The following is a 14,025-nucleotide window of genomic DNA, read 5'->3' as shown; positions in this document are numbered from 1 at the left end:
CAAATAGAACACATGCAGTATAACATACAGTATAAGACAGGAAAAGTGCAGGACAATAAGAAACCACACTAGACTAGACTTATTGATTCATTAAATATATAATGAATAGATCACATAATTTGACATGATTAATTTATCTCTCTATTATAAAAAAAAAAATCTTTGGGAGGGAGACTGGGGAGACGAGACGTGATCTTCTCAGAAGACAATTTGAAGTCTTGCGAGAGACACTTTAACTTGGCTCCCAGCTCTTAAAACAATGACAAGCGACAAGCAAAACACGCAGCTCGCCAGCAGATGATCCAACCACTTCTCCTTGCGTGCATTCAGCCACCCTAACATTCCCTCCTCACAATGTGATCAGCAGAGACATGAAGCGGGAAAAAAGGAGTTTAAAATGATCGACGGGCAGCGCGACAGTAGCTGCCCCCCCTTTCACAACGTGAGCAGCGTTATACATCCTGCGAGAAAGAGATTAAACCTGCACGGGGCCGGAAAAAAAAGACAAGCATTGTTTTACAACGTCATGCGAGACAAGGCAGTGAGCCATCATTTTAAACAAGCCCACGGACATCTAACCTAGCAGTTGTTGGATTGCTGTTTTCAGACACGCATCATGTGCTCCCCCAGCTTTGACGGCATCTCCTTAGCGTGCGTTCAGCTGCCACCCCCTTCACAACACGAGCAGCGTTATACGTCCTGTGAGAAAGAGATTTAACCACGCCCGGGGCCTGAAATAACGGACAAGTATTGTTTTTACAAAAGTTTTTAAAGTAAAAGTGAAAATAATGCATATTGCATATGTAATATACAATAATAATGCATATGCAACAATTCCCATGAAAATAACAATCTCTCTAAATTGTATATCCGGTAAACCAAACCCGGGGGTTGGCGAGCAAAGTGAGCAGGGGGCGGAGCCCCTTAGTTAATTATAGATTAATGATAACAACAACTGACGACAAGACACAATAGTAACAGATGTACGCGCAGGGCCGGTGCCATCATTAATGTAAATTAGGCATTCTCCTAGGGCACAGATCATAAGGGGGGGAAAACCCCAGCCCCACCGGTTAGCTGCTGAATAGTCGGTGGGCACACTAATAAGCTTGGCCTAGGGTGCAAAATCACTGAGCACCGGCACTGAGTACGAGTTTGGAATATCATTTGGATCAACTAGTAGAAGCCGATCTGAGGGAAGGTGGACGGCACAGAGTTCAGATTCCAGACAGCCAAGGGGCAGAAGCTGTTGCAGAACCTGGCAGAGGTGGTTTGAATGCGACGATACCTTTTGCCAGATGGAAGTGGGACAAAGAGACTGTGGGAAGGAAGGGAGCGATCCTTGACAATACCATATGATGATGATAAACGTGTCTTCAATGATTTTCACAGATGAGAGCAGGTTCACCCTGAGCACATGTGACAGACGTTGAAGGGTCTGGAGAAGCCGTGGAGAACGTTATGCTGCCTGTGGCATCGCTCAGCATGACCAGTTTGGTGGTGGGTCGGTGATGGTATATCTCGGGAGGCATATCCATGGAGGGACGCACAGACCTCTACAGGCTGCTATCAGGTATTAAGATGAAATCCTTGGACCCGCTGTCAGACCCTATGCTGGTTCCTCCTGGTGCACGGCCTCATGTGGCGAGAGGATGGAGGAATTAATAATCTCTTATATGTATATTTCTCTTCTGGTTCGTCCTGCTTCCACTTCAAAACCGGTCCCGCCCACACGCAGCCGACACGACATTTCTCAATTCCTATTCGTCCTCCTCCAAACCCTTCCCCACGCTGCATTGGGACTCCAGACCAGCAGTGCAAACACTGTCATGCACTATACTGGCCTGCTGAGCGTAATACGCTCGTACATCCAACAAGTACTCGAGGTGCTGCCACGATGGTAAAGTAGCTGTACCACCTTTGCAGGAGCCACCTGTGTCTTTACAGCAGCTTCTTACACAGCAAACATCAGGAGCTAAAAATGATCGTGAACACATTCAAGAATACAACTCTTCTCTAGCGTTTGCTTCCATGGGTGCACAGATAACCTCCTGGCCACGGACCATACTGTTTTAAAATACACGGGCTAATTCATCACCAAATCTCTCCACTATACGTTAACACTTCTACCTCTCCAGGATATGGACAGTTGTATGTTTTTGACACGGCAGTACGCTTACAAAATAAAGCAAATTCTGCATGCAGCGAAAATTCACTTCTCCAGCTAGATTCCATACTCAGAACCATCAACCCCTTCGCTAAATCATACAAACACAAGCATGAAAACGCTCAGTCCAATCCAACACCATCTGATCGAATGGTTTTCAAAGGAAAACCCTGGGCAGGATTTACGACGATACAATGCCCCGACATGTCATACCGATGTTACAGTGATTTTCGTCGGAGAAGAAAGGGACATTTGCATCTATCCCAGAGGCAACTCCTGTAAACCGATTTCCACGCTCAATATGAATTGCGATCCTATGGTTTACCCACTTTTATTCCCTTACGGAGACATTGGCTGGCACAAACATTTAGAACATGTTCCCGATAAAGGAACCGCCAACTGAATAAGGCTTACTCAATGCCAATTTTACGTGTACAGATTAGCAATGTGGAACACATTTAGTATTTTGCACTCCAGCGGCAAACTATTCCAACAGTACGTCGTAGACGCGTATGTTAAAACAGAGGGCCGCGTCACTCAACTATCTCAGATTAGATCAACAAGATCTGCGCGTGGAACAATACAAAGGACTATCAGACGCACTGCAAGCAAAGGCTGAAAATAACAACGTACGTGTAGGTAAAATGATCATATTACCGTCCACATTTCCAGGAAGTCCAAGATACATGCAACAAAACTAGCAGGATGCCATGGTCATAGTACGTAAATTCGGGAAGCCTGATTTATTCATCACTTTCACATGTAATCCTGCTTGACCGGAAATTCTACACGCACTGTCAGATACCCAAAGACAGGAGCACAGACCTGATATTGTAGTACAAGTCAAAGTCAAGTCAAAGTCAAAGTGGATTTTATTGTCATCTCAATCATTTATACTCTCCTAAAGGATTATTAGGACCACCATACTAATACGGTGTTTGGCCCCCTTTCGCCTTCAGAACTGCCTTAATTCTACATGGCATTGATTCACCAAGGTGCTGAAAGCATTCTTTACAAATGTTGGCCCATATTGATAGGATAGCATCTTGCAGTTGATGGAGATTTGTGGGATGCACATCCAGGGCACGAAGCTCCCGTTCCACCACATCCCAAAGATGCTCTATTGGGTTGAGATCTGGTGACTGTGGGGGCCATTTTAGTACAGTGAACTCATTGTCATGTTCAAGAAACCAATTTGAAATGATTCGAGCTTTGTGACATGGTGCATTATCCTGCTGGAAGTAGCCATCAGAGGATGGGTACATGGTGGTCATGAAGGGATGGGCATGGTCAGAAACAATGCTCAGGTAGCCCGTGGCATTTAAACGATGCCCAATTGGCACTAAGGGGCCTAAAGTGTGCCAAGAAAACATCCCCCACACCATTACACCACCAGCCTGCACAGTGGTAACAAGGCATGATGGATCCATGTTCTCATTCTGTTTACGCCAAATTCTGACTACCATTTGAATGTCTCAACAGAAATCGAGACTCATCAGACCAGGCAACATTTTTCCAGTCTTCAACTGTCCAATTTTGGTGAGCTCGTGCAAATTGTAGCCTCTTTTTCCTATTTGTTGTGGAGATTAGTGGTACCCAGTGGGGTCTTCTACTGTTGTAGCCCATCCGCCTCAAGGTTGTGCGTGTTGTGGCTTCACAAATGCTTTGCTGCATACCTCGGTTGTAACGAGTGGTTATTTCAGTCAAAGTTGCTCTTCTATCAGCTTGAATCAGTCGGCCCATTCATTCTCCTCTGACCTCTAGCATCAACAAGGCATTTTCGCCCACAGGACTGCCGCATACTGGATGTTTTTCCCTTTTCTCACCATTCTTTGTAAACCCTAGAAATGGTTGTGCGTGAAAATCCCAGTAACTGAGCAGATTGTGAAATACTCAGACCGGCCCGTCTGGCACCAACAACCATGCCATGCTCAGAATTGCTTCAATCACCTTTCTTTGCCATTCTGACATTCAGTTTGGAGTTCAGGAGATTGTCTTGACCAGGACCACACCCCTAAATGCATTGAAGCAACTGCCATGTGATTGGTTGATTAGATAATTGCATTAATGAGAAATTGAACAGGTGTTCCTAATAATCCTTTAGGTGAGTGTATAAGTATACAGATAGACGAAATTGTGAAGCTCAGGGTCCACAGTGTAACAACATGATGTGCAAATAATACATTAAAAATAGAATTAAAATTTAAAAAAATTTAAAATTAAAACACAAACAAGACAACAATTATGTCATATCATCTACTGTGATACCGTACTTCTAAAAAAATTTTTATTATTATGCTGTCTTAAGGAATTGTTCTGTTCTGTGTATTGTATTGTATTGACCCTCTACTTTTGACACCCACTGCACGCCCAACCTACCTGGAAAGGGGTCTCTCTTTGAACTGCCTTTCCCGAGGTTTCTTCCATTTTTCCCTACAAGGTTTTTTGGGAGTTTTTTCTGGTCTTCTCAGAGAGTCAAGGCTGGGGGGCTGTCAAAAGGCAGGGCCTGTTAAAGCCCATTGCGGCACTTCCTGTGTGATTTTGGGCTATACAAAAATAAACTGTATTGTATTGTATTGTATTGTACAAGACATTGGGCAAAGATAGGACAGAGAAGTAGCATCAATATTGATGTGTAAGATATGTAATATAATCTATATAATAAAAGCCCAGCGCCGTGTCCGTGTCTGGGTCCGCGTTCCTTTTGGCTGTATAGCCGCCCCAGTCTGTCCCCTCTCAGAATTCCTGCTTACCCCCAACCGTTCTTTCCTCTTTGCTTTTATTTTTCCCGTTCCCGAAAATCTTTTCAAAGCAAAAGTAAAGAAATAGACAGAGCGTCACATCAACGTCTTCTCCCCTCTGCCTATTAAATAATCAATAAAATAAAATAAAAAAATCACGAAACAAACAGAAACCACAACCTACCCTTACAGCGTCCACCGCGCTTCTGGCGATACAGCCAAACACGTGGTGTATGCAGGTTATGAGGTGTGACGCGAATTAGCGCCCGTACTACAACAGATTATATTGTTCATATACTATTAACTATTTACAGGGATCAACTCTTTTGGGGAATTTCATAACAAAAACAAAAAAAACTTAAATTAGAAATAACGTGCACTTGAGTATTTCGAGCCCCGCGTCTGAGTCGGATGGTTCCCCTGGTCACCAATTCGTGTATTTCAATATGCCCACTATGCCTTTCCGTCTTCAGCTACCCATGTGCACTTGTACGGAGGAGACCTTACGGAACAATGCCGAAACGAAACGCAACTAAACCTGCTGCTGCGAGAGAGGACACATTACAGCATGAGCACGAAGCAAAGAGGCAAAGGCGTGACAGTCGCTCGCAAGAAACGGACACTCAGCATTCACACAGATTAGCTCAACGACGCATCTCTGCCGCACAACGAAAGGCAACCCGAAACCCCTACAGGGCGAGAAGACAGATTACGCCGTGATCGCGAAAGAAAGACGCTAAAGCGTGCCAATGAGACACCCGACGACAGGTCCTTACGATTGAGTCCTTCAACTGTGGTCATCCAACGTGCAGCGTAGCTAGTAAATAAATAATAGATATAGATAATACAGAAATGATCGGTGTATGATAATAGTTGTTTAAGACGTGTGTAAACAATGACAGGCCAGAATATTTCACAGCAGAAGTATAAAGAGTGACCAAATCCTTAAAGGTCATTATGAGATCTTCAGTTCTTTTCTACCTGCACACTCATCTTTGCAGAACAGTGGTTGTCATGTATAAAAGTTCTGTTTTTAGTGGTGGTTGAGGTCGTGTGGAAGGTCCTAGGGGGCAGCCTGGTGTTAAGGAGTCTAACAGCTTGGGGGTAAAAACTCTCCTGCAGCCTGGCACATCTGGCTCTGATGCTGCAGTATCTTCTCTTGGATGGCAGAAGTGTGACACGTCTATGTGAGGGGTGTAAGGGGTCCTGCTCAATGCTGTAGGCCTTGCGGACACTGCGTTTGTAGAATATGTCCTGTAGTGAAGGGAGAGGCACCCCAATAATGTTCTCTGATGTCTTCACTATCCTTTACGGTCGGATATGTTGCAGTTGCCATACCAGACAGTGATGCAGCTGGTCAGAACACTCTCCATGGTGCCTCTGTAGAACGTGGTGAGGATGGAAGGGGGAAGACTTGCTCGCTTCAGCCACCTCAGGAAGTGTAGTCTCTGCTGGACTTTCTTGATTAGTGATGAGGTGTTCTGCGTCCACGTAAGTTCCTCAGTTATGTGCACACCGAGGAACTTGGTACTCCTAACAATCTCCACATCTAACCCGTTGATGCTGAGTGGGATGTGGGCAGGACGTGATTTTCTGAAGTCCACGATTATCACTTTTGTCTTGTCGACACTGATAGATAGATTGTTGTCTTCACACCATGCGGACAGCCGTTTCACCTCATCTCTGTATGCTCTTTCATCATCCCTGCTTAGCAGTCCCGGCACCGTCGTATCATCTGCAAACTTGATGATGTGGTTGGTGTTGTGCGTGGCTGTGCAGTCGTGAGTTAGCAGGGTGAACAGCAGTGGGCTAAGCACACAGCCCTGCGTCCACTTAATCCACTTTTGGATAAAGCTACAGGAATTACTTAGAAAGACATTCTACAACAATATCTTTTTGGGGTTATTATTACCCCGCCGTATGCTACGGCAGGCGTCTGCTAGTAATAATAATAATTCTTTGCATTTATATGGCGCTTTTCTCGCTACTCAAAGCGCTCAGCAATTGCAGGTTAAGGGCCCAACAGAGCAGAGTCCCTTTTGGCATTTACGGGATTCGAACCAGCAACCTTCCGATTTGCCAGTGCAGATCCCCAGCCTAACAGCCACCACTCCGCACCATTGACTGGACGCTCAATCGCCTGACGTCAATCCAGTAGACCAATTCTGGGTGGGACATTATGTTTCGGTCCACCCGACACCTCAGCCTGTCCAGGAGCTCAGTGATACCCTGGTCCCGGTCTGGGAGGAGATACAATACAGTTTATTTTTTGTGTAGCCCAAAATCACACAGGACGTGCTGCAATGGGCTTTAACAGGCCCTGCCTCTTGACAGCCCCCCAGCCTTGACTCTCTGAGAAGAGAAGAAAAAACTCCCAAAAAAACCATGTAGGGAAAATGGAAGAAACCTTGGGAAAGGCAGTTCAAAGAGAGACCCCATTCCAGGTAGGTTGGGCGTGCAGTGAGCGTCAGGGGGTCAATACAATACAATACACAGAACAGGACAAATCCTTAATACAGCATAATAATACAAATTTTAGAAGTACGGTATCACAGTAGATGATATCACATAATAAGATTTGGATATTTTTAGAGTCCTGGAGACCTCATCCATCAAGCTGCCTCCCCATTTGGCCATTCGACGGCTGAAACGTTGCTCCGATGAAAGGACCCCTCTTTCCCACGATTCCTGTGATCCTCCATCAGGGATGACTTTACCTTAGGCAGGCAAACAACTTGGCAGGTGGGCCGTGGCACCAATTGCCACATTTGGGTACCGAGAAGAGAAACAGAGTAGGTGAGGGTTAGTATCCAATTCTAACTATCATGTTACTTATGTTTTAGAGCTAATGACTAACAACAGAGATGCCGTCTGTACAGTTCATCAGCAGCTCTAGTCAGGGTGTGCTAAACTGAAGTAGTGAGATTTGAAAGCTGAGACCAAAGGGGCATCTCTTATAGTCGCAGGAAGACCACTCCACAGTTTAGAGGCTCTGTAACTAAAAGCTCGACCTCCCACTGTTATTTTATTAATTCTTGAAATCCTAAGCAGTCTGGCATCTTGAGATCTTAATGTGCGCTCAGGTTTGTAAGTCATGATAAGTTCAGACAAGTAAGCCGGACCTCGGCCATTTAATGCTTTATATGTTAAAAGGAAGATTTTGAAATCTACTCTAAACTTAACCGGGAGCCAGTGTAAGGATTTAAGTACTGGAGTTATGTGTTCGTATTTTATTGTTCTTGTAGTAATTCTTGCAGCCGCATTTTGGACGCGAGGGGACGCGAATGTCACTGTGTGTATGACTTGAGCAGGAGGGGCGTTTCACAGTGCAGTGACAGACTGATAAATCAACACAGGAAACATCTGGCTGTAGTTGTTTTATTTCTTGACGGTGACGTAGCCAAGCAAGCCCAAGGGATTTTACTACACAGAGTACTGGGAGAAACTCGGCTCTCTTTAGTATTGTGATAGACGACAAGCTTGGCCTGATGGCATCCCAGTTGGGATGGATGGCTCCTTACCTGGCTGGGAGGCCTTTTTAATGGAAGAATGTTTGTGGATGGGCATCCTGACCAGGTTGGCGAGTGGTACCTTTCCTTCTCTAAACCCTAAATCCAAAGAGGACTGTTTCATTTATGTTAGGTAGAATGCCCAGAGGGGACTGGGCGGTCTCTTGGTCTGGAATCCCTACAGATTTTATTTTTTTCTTCAGCCGTCTGGAGTTTTTTTGTGTTTTCTGTCCCCCCTGCCCATTGAACCTTACTCTTATTCGATGTTAATTAATGTTGACTTATTTTATTTTCTTATTATGTCTTTTATTTTTCTATTCTTTAATATGTAAAGCACTTTGAGCTACTGTTTGTATGAAAATGTGCTATAGAAATAAATGTTGCTGTTGTTGTTGTTGTTCTCGGGTGGCCATGATAATGGATGGACAGGGGGAGACACTGGGTGGTGACATCCCTCTGATGTGCATCCTGTTTGGACACCCGCAAGGCTGTCTGGGAATTGTAGTTTCTGTTTTGGGTTCCATTTACCCCATTTTTGACAACCATTGCACACCCAACCTACCGGAAACAACAACATGTATTTCTAGAGCACATTTTCATATAAATGACGGAGCTCAAAGTGCTTTACATGATAAAGAACGAGAAAAAAGACAAATTAAATAAAAATTAGAATAAGGGAACACTAATGAACATAGAAAAAAAGTAAGGTCCGATGGCCAGGGGGGACAGAAGAAACAAAAAAAATAAATAAATAAAATCTGCAGGGGTTCCAAGGCCACGAGACCACCTGGCCAGCCCCCTCTAGGCATTCTACCTGACATCAACGACCTCAATCAGCCCTCATGGTATTCAGGGTTCACAGGGAAGGACTTGATGATGACGGTCATGTGGACTTCTGGCCTTTAATCCATCAATGGAGGGACATCACGGTGCTTGGAAGTGGGGTCTCTCACTGAATTGCCTTCTCCAAGATTTCCTTAATTTTTTTTTTTTGTATTTCCCGCGAGGGTCTTTTTTCAAGGTTGTGGGGGTTGGGATCAAAAAGACGGCCTATTGTGACATTTCCTTTTGTGACTTTTGGGCCATACAAGGCCCTCAGGTGTCGATAGTGGGAGCTTCACGCCTGACCAGGAAGTGCTTCCTGGATGCAATGTGAGAGCCACCTAAACCCTGGGTTCGGTATAAAGGAAGCTGCTCCGCTTCACCCAGGGATTGGGAGTCGAGAAACGAGATGGACCACACTCACTTTGGAGGTCTGGAAGGAGTATAAGGGAACTAGTAAAAAAAAAAAAATGAAGTGTCGCATTTTTGAAAGGGCGTATAAGTCGGGGTCTGATTTTATGATTGATTTTTCGACATATATGTGAGTATATAAGATAAATAAATCCAGTCAAATCAAGAATAAAAGTCAGAATCAGCCCTTTCTTCAGTCCTGCAGTGCTTTTCTTTCTCTCGTCTCCCACCCTTTAGGTCTCCTCAGCCAGGCTGAGATGCCAGCGGACGCGGTCAGCGCTCTTCGGATCTCAAACCTCATCTCAGCTACCTCAGCCCATATCTGTTAGGCTGCTCAGAGCCCAACTCCCACTTCCCACCAACATCCATCTGTGTCTGGAAAAGATTGGTTGAGGCCCTCGGCTGCTCCTGTTCCCACTTCTCCTAAGGAGTTCCCTGCCCCTGGAGTGCTGTTCCTCTCACCCTACCACGGGGCCTCCAATCCTTCAGATGGGATCAATCTCCTCAATCTGTTTCTCTTCTTCTTGTACTTCCTTTCTATGCTCAGTCCTGATCTCCTCCTTCCTTTATTTCTGCCTCAAACCCTTTCCAAACTCTGAGTGCAAGTGTACTATACGACACAAAGAGCCTCAGTACCAAGTAATTAGCCAATTTGCCCCCATTAAGTTCTCCGCAGTCACAAGGTGTGAGCTGCACTATTTTATCAACATCGGCTCTGATCTGCCTTATATTGCCAATCATTCATTCCCAAATTGTCTGAACATTAACAGTTTTATCCAGTAGGGAACTTCTCAGAGTCTTGAAGGTCCGTATGTGATTCTCAAACAAAAACATACATCTCGGGACAAATGTGTTGTGTAGGACTGGATGTTACTATCCCTTAATTGCATACCTGACTAAATGAGATGGTCCAGTAAGTGGAGCTTCTGCATTGCTGTGGCCTTTGAAGAACTTCTTCCTCTTCATCTCTTGTCTGTGGGGTTGATGTGCTTGATCAACCTTCTCCACATAGCTGCATGCTGCACCTCCTCACCAGTCAAGCCCTTTTCTTTCAGATGTTCTTTTACTTTATCCATCCACCTTAACATTGGCCTCCCTTGCTTTCTCTTTCCCTGCACTTCCATTCCCATCACTATTTTGCCCACATCTTCACTGCCTTCCCTAATCACACGTGTACCCCTTCAACCTACATTCCTGTCCTTTCAAAGATACCTCCGATTCTTTATTCCTTATTTGTAACCCCACACATCCATCTCAACCTTCTCCTTCCTGCCACATCTACCACTCCCGCGTTCCCTTTCCTGCCCACATCTACGCTCCATACCTCACTGCCACTTTAACTTCCACCTTAATTCTTCAGTGACACAATACTCCCGACACCTTCCAGTTCTTCCATCCACACTGCACTCTGTGGGTTATGTCTGCAGCCATCTTTCTATCTTGAGCTACCACTGATCCTAGATGTTTAAACTCGCCCAACTCTTCAAGAGCTCTCCTTGAAGGCGAACTTCTGAATCCTAATCATTAAACCTCACATATTCGGTCTTCTTCCTATTTATCTTCAATCCCCTATAATATATAAATTATGCTTTGCATCATTTCATTAGTTAATTGCCATTTTCCTGCCATGATCAGTGGAATATTGTCCAACTCTTTTTTCAAGGAATCAACACAAGTTGGGACCCCTGTAGGCTTCATTCACTTTAACTGCTGCATCAAATCTGTAGGTTGTAACCAATCAGTTGTTTCCCTGGTGAAGGCCCATTCGTAATATTCTGACTTTTTGCTAACCTAAACTTTAGATTTAAACATCTGACCGTATCACCATTTTAGGCCATTCACTGCATTTCAACTGATTAAATCTGAAGGAAAAATGGGGCGTTCTAAAACTTTTGACTTGAAGGATAAGCCATGCAAAGAGCTCTCGCAAGCCCAACTGCTGGAATGGATGTAAAAGAAGTCCCAACAATTGAAAATCAACAATTCCACAGTCCAGCCCACTTCACCCCATTAAGATCATCAGACTTGTTACTCTGCGGTGGGTTGGCACCCTGCCTGGGGTTTGTTCCTGCCTTGTGCCCTGCCCTCTGTTGGGTGGGAGTGGCTCCAGCAGACCCCCCCGTGACCCTGTGTTTGGATTCAGTGGGTTGGAAGATGGATGGACTTACTTGTTCCTGCCCATCTCACAGATTCAGGTCGGGGAATTTGGAGGCCTGTGAAGTTTGTGCAGTGAGGCAGGATGCATTACCCTCTGGAAAGCCCCTTGCACCTGTGAATACTGTCGCCATGAAGGGGTTTTGGTAGACGACACGTTTCAGATCAAATACACGAATACCAGACCCAGGCTTTCCCAGCAGAACATTGCTTGCTCAAAGCACCACACTACCTATGCTACCTTGTGTTCTTCCCATGTTGCATCCTGGTGCCTCATCTTCCTCCAGCTAAACAATAAATGTAGCTAGCTGTCCATGTGAATGTCATTGAACTTAATGACCATTTTACAATGATTTAAGGTCCAGATTCAATTAATGGGTGCCTGTTTTGTTGGTACTTCCAATGCATGGGCACTCTGGCCACCCTGTAGCTACAAATACAACAGGGTTTGATGCACTGTGCGCCATATGACACCTTCCAACATCCATCACTAGAACTACCCGATTTGTGCCACAGTAGCCCTCCTGTTGGTTCATAGCAGATGGGATTGCCTTGGATGTCCTCACATTGGGAAATTTTGGCAAGTAACACCCTGTTGGACCAGTGTTCATAATACTCACCCCAACAGTCTCAGCCCTCCGCAAACCTTGGTTCAGAAATGCTGTAACCGAGTCATATAGGGGCTTAACGAGCTGGTGTTTATCAAAGTCACACGGCTCTTCCACACGTCCATATTTTCTGCCTTAAAAATGCCTACGACAAGAAGTTCATGTCAACGCAGTGGCTTAAACAGTCCTATGAAAAAGTTTGGGAACACCTCTTAATTCTTTGGATTTTTGTTTCTCATTGGCTGAGCTTTCAAAGTAGCAACTTCTTTTTGATATCTGACATGCATTATGGAAACAGTAGGATTTCAGCAGTGACATGAAGTTTATTGGATTAACAGAAAATATGCAATATGCATCATAACAAAATTAGAAAGGTGCATAAATGTGGTCACCCAACAGAGATATGACATCAATACTTAGTTGAGCCTCCTTTTGCTCCTTTGAGCCACCAGACGCTGTCCTCCTATAGCCTGTGATGAGTGTCTGGATTCTGGATGGAGGTATTTCTGACCATTCTTCATACAAAATCACTCCAGTTCAGTTCAATTTGATGGACAGCCTGCTTCAAATCATCCCATAGATTTTCGATGATATTCAAGTCAGGGGACTGTGACTGCCATTCCAGAACATTGTACTTCTCCCTCTGCACGAATGCCTTTGTAGATTTCGAACTGTGTTTGGGTCGTTGTCTTGTTGGAATATCCAACCCCTGCTTAAGTAACTTCAACTTTGTGACTGATGCTTGAACATTATCCTTAAGAATTTGATATTGAGTTGAACTCATGTGACCCTCAACTTTAACAAGGGCATCAAGTCCCTGAACTCGCCACACAGCATGATGGAACTTTCACCAAATTTGACAGTAAACAGCAGGTGGTGGTTCTTCCGCCATGCAAAGCGCTTTTTGTTCTGACCAAATAACTCCATTTGTCTCCTCAGTCCAAAGCATTTTGTTCCAAAATTAATATGAGCATTGGCATACAAGCGACCGTTTGTGGCGTGAGTGCAGAAACGGCTTCTTTCTTATCACCCTGCCATACTGATGTTCTCTGTGCAAACTGTGCTGAATTGTAGAACGATGTCCAGATACACCATCTGCAGCGAGATGTTCTTGCAGGTCTTTGGAGGTGATCTGTGGTTGTCTGTCCCCATTCTCACAATCCTGCCTCTGCATATGCCACTTCTGTATTTTGCTTGGCCTGCCAGACCTGAGTTGGTTTAACAGCAACTGTGCCTGTGGCCTTCCATTTCCCGATTCCACTCCTTACAGTTGAAACTGACAGTTTAAACCTCTGAGATCGCTTTGTGTAGCCTTCACCTAAACCAGGAGACGCAATCTTTTCTTTCAGATCTTTGGAGAGTTGCTTTGAGGATCCCATGCTGTCTGTCACTCTTCAGAGGAGAGTCAAAGGGAAGGAAGCACATCTTGTAATTGACCTCCTTAAATACCTTTTAGCACTCATGATTGGACACTCCTGTCTATGAAGTTCAAGGCTTGACGAGCTCATCCAACCAAGTAATCAGCACTGAGCAGTGACAGGCATTCGAATCAGCACAATGACAAGGGGACCCACATTTGTGCACAGCCAGATTTTCACATTTGATTTAATTTC

Source organism: Polypterus senegalus, chromosome 16 (assembly GCF_016835505.1).
Source record: "Polypterus senegalus isolate Bchr_013 chromosome 16, ASM1683550v1, whole genome shotgun sequence".
Taxonomy (NCBI): domain Eukaryota; kingdom Metazoa; phylum Chordata; class Cladistia; order Polypteriformes; family Polypteridae; genus Polypterus; species Polypterus senegalus.
The sequence above is the reverse complement of the archived record's forward strand: the minus strand, read 5'-3'. Positions refer to the sequence as shown.